Source organism: Rhinolophus ferrumequinum, chromosome 9, assembly GCF_004115265.2.
Source record: "Rhinolophus ferrumequinum isolate MPI-CBG mRhiFer1 chromosome 9, mRhiFer1_v1.p, whole genome shotgun sequence".
NCBI classification, from domain to species: Eukaryota; Metazoa; Chordata; class Mammalia; order Chiroptera; family Rhinolophidae; genus Rhinolophus; species Rhinolophus ferrumequinum.
The window spans coordinates 80,232,153-80,235,556 of NC_046292.1; the positions used below are offsets into that span (position 1 = coordinate 80,232,153).

The window sequence follows — 3,404 nt, forward strand, 5'->3', positions numbered from 1 at the left end:
CAATTCCCTATGGTTACCAATTCAGGAGGTGAATAAGGAAATAAGTGCCTGGAGGAGTAGAAAAGCATTCCAGAATAATGTTCCAGTATCCCAGAATTCTCTCATGGAAGCCTCTTGTAGGCTTCAGAGGTCCCAGGTAATACAGTACGGAAAAGAAGTAAGGCGTGCCATACATTAAAAATACAATTTAAACACTTTGCAGTCGGAAAGTGATAGACTGGCTGACCGCGGGGGCTGCTCAGGCGGTGAGCAGTGGCATGGCAGGTGCGGGGCTGCAGGCAGCCACTGGGTGCTGGGTGCTGTGCTGAGGCCACTGTAGGCAGCGAGCCCCCTGGCTCTCACCCTCCAGCTCAGGCTGCGGACCCCAGGTCCTGGTGCCCACTGATCCAGCAAGTGGGCGCTGAGCTCAGCTCACATCTGTGCCCTCCTCACTGGGACCTGCAGAGATTGGTACACACCCTCATGTCCCTGGAGGTCTGCAGTCTCCTGAGTTTGGAGGCCACCTACACCAACGATGAGGTGAGCCAAGTGACACTGAGGTCTACACTGGCACAGTAGTACACAGATGCACTGCACCCAGTGACCTTCCATGCCATGTGTGACATCCTGATGGAGCATCACCAGTATCCAGAAGGGATTCAAAAGTATGAAAACGACACGAGCTTTGTCATCGTGGCCTCCACTACAACCTTCAGAAAGAGCCTTCTGATGAAGACTGACATCTTCCCTCATGCACAGCTAGGGCTGGCCTCCAGGGGCCTTCAGCTGTGCCAGACAAGGAGCTGATGGACCTACATGGGGACGCGTAGCACATCCCACTGTACCAGATGAGCGGCTTCTAAGCGAGGTCTTTCCTCAAGCAGGTCATGAACATCTTCTCGCCGCTGGAGGTGGCCCTGCTCTCTTGCATGCTGGGCCACTGATTGGGCCACGGCCTGGAGTTTGACCAAGGGCAGCACTACAAGGGTGTGACGGATGAGATTCAAGACGTGCATATGTGAAGGGCCTCATGCACCAGTGGATTGAGCGAGACGTGGAGAAGTACATCCTGAGAGAGGTGGAGAAGTACATCGCTGGGCTGAGCCTTCTGGTGGGCCATGGGAGACAGCTGTCGGCACAGTCCTTTCAGCTCCAGGGACAAGTGGATGTGCAGGAGGTGGAGTCCGACGGACACCAACTCTTCGCGGTGGCCATCGTCCAGGCGGACAAGCCCAGCTTCTTGCGGACCTGCGCAAGCCTGTCAGAAAACTCGATGAGAAGGGCTCAGGGCAGTGGGTCCAAATCACCTCCTGGAAAAGGGAAGACCTACTGGTAGGGAAGCTGTTCGCCATCCTGCACCTGACAGAATAGCACAGCCCCTGCGTATTCTACTTTGGGACCACCCTACAGGGACCTGGAGGATCGCAGGCTTCCGCGGTGCCGTCAGCCTCAGCCTATGCTCCGGATGTGGGAGCAGGTGGTCCTGGGGCTGCCAGGGTGCATGCAAACCGGCCAGGACACGGATTGGCAAGTGCTGGCTGCCTGGGTGAAGGAGCAGCAGGAGCTAGGGCGGGTGATTCACCAAGGCTCTGTTCAACACTCAGTTGGGAAACATCTTCCGCACTCCCCACAAGCCCCGCTACTGCTTAGGGCACCTTGGGGGCTTTTCAGACCTCTCCATGGCTGCCCTCAGCTGCCTGCTCAACTTACTCTGCACTTCACCTGCTACCCACGCCACACGCCTTACAGCAGGAGACTCCGCTCTGAATGGACCAGCTCAGCCCGGCTGCCGGAAGATGCCCGACCTATGTGACAAGGCCCACATCCACTGTGGGCACTGGCGTTGTCCGAACCGGCCCCTAGCCACTCCTGCCCCGCCCACTCTGCTGTCTGTCCAGACAGGCAATAAAAATAGTCTCCCTCCTTAAAAAAAAAACCAAAAAACAAAAAACTCTATTCCTTATTATTCATTAATCACTGAGATTTAAACTTTCACTAAGATAATCAAGTTTTTTAAGTGCAAAAAAATCCTATGACACTCCACTTCTGGGGGTATATCCCAAAGAATTGAAAGAAAGGTCTCAAAGAGATATTTGCACACTCATGTTCATAGCAGCCTTAGTCACAATAGACAAGAGATGAAAGCAACTCAAGTATCTGTTGATGGATGAATGGATAAGAAAAACGTAGTGCATTCATACAATGGAATATGCTTCAGCTTTAAAAAGGACAAATGTTACAACATGGATGAACCTTGAGGACATCATGTTAAGTGAAATAAGCCAGTCACAAAAGAGCAAATACCATGTGATTCCACTTACAGGAGGTACCTTGTTAAAGTCAGAGACAGAAAATAGCATGGCGGTTGCCAGGAGCTGAGGGGAGGGGGAAATGGGGACTTAGTGTTTAATAAGCACACAGTTTCTGTTTTGCAAAATGAAAAGAGTTCTGAGATTAGTAACACAGCAACGTGAGCAAACTTAACATGTCCCCTTAAAAATGGTTCAGATGGCAAATTTTATGTTATGTGCATTTTACCACAACTTTAAAAAAATAGGAGACGTGGGCCCTGGCACTCCCAAAGACGATTTTCTTTTAAGTTTCTGAGACTTACCTATACTAAACACTCAATCAATGTTTATGGAATTAAAACTCTATTTTCTATTTCCATTTTGTTTTGGGGCGACTTCAGTAAAGAAAAGGCTCTGGATTGAGAGAAGGCTTTGATTGAACTTTAAAGCTTTTGGCCTCATCCTCATTCATATACTTGGAAGAACCTTCCTCTGAAGAAGAAAAACCTGAGCCCTCGAAGTTCAATCAAACGACGGAGTAACACTGGGCGCATGAGTGCAGGTGTGGGGACCACCGTGAAGATGTCAGCTTCTGTAGCTATTAAACACTAAGTCCCCATTTCCCCCTCCCCTCAGCCCCTGGCAACCGTCATTCTATTTTCTGTCTCTGAATTTAACAAGGTACCTCCTGTAAGTGGAACCTTACACTGTTTTCCCTTTTATGACTGGCTTCTTTCACTTAATATGATGTCCTGAAGTTTCATCCATGTTGTAGTATGTGTCCGAATTTCCTTTTCTATCGTGGCTTCTGTTACCTCAGCCCTCCTCACCCAGAAAATGAACCCCTGGATATAAAGAGCTCGTTGCTCATGCCAAAGACCAGGAAAGAAAAGACGAGCATACACTTTGTCTTCCTCTCGTCCCCTCCTTCTCAGCTGTCCTCAGCTCCTACTTCACAGAGAACTACAAACCATGACATGTCAAACCCCTCAGTTACCAACTCAATTGCACATGACCCTTTCCTTTGGTCTCCAGGGACTCTGTTGAAATGGCTGTTGCCAAGATCAGCCATGTCTTTGCTCTTGGATCCGATGGCACTTCTCTACGTTCAGATCTGCAGTCACTGCTTGTACT

The 3,404-nt window shown here is 49.9% G+C and overlaps 1 pseudogene; it reads left to right on the forward strand.

Moving 5' to 3' along the window:
- Nucleotides 1–257: 257 nt before the first annotated feature.
- Nucleotides 258–1,350, forward strand: LOC117027116 (5'-nucleotidase domain-containing protein 2-like; annotated as a pseudogene).
- The last annotated feature ends 2,054 nt before the right edge of the window (nt 1,351–3,404 follow it).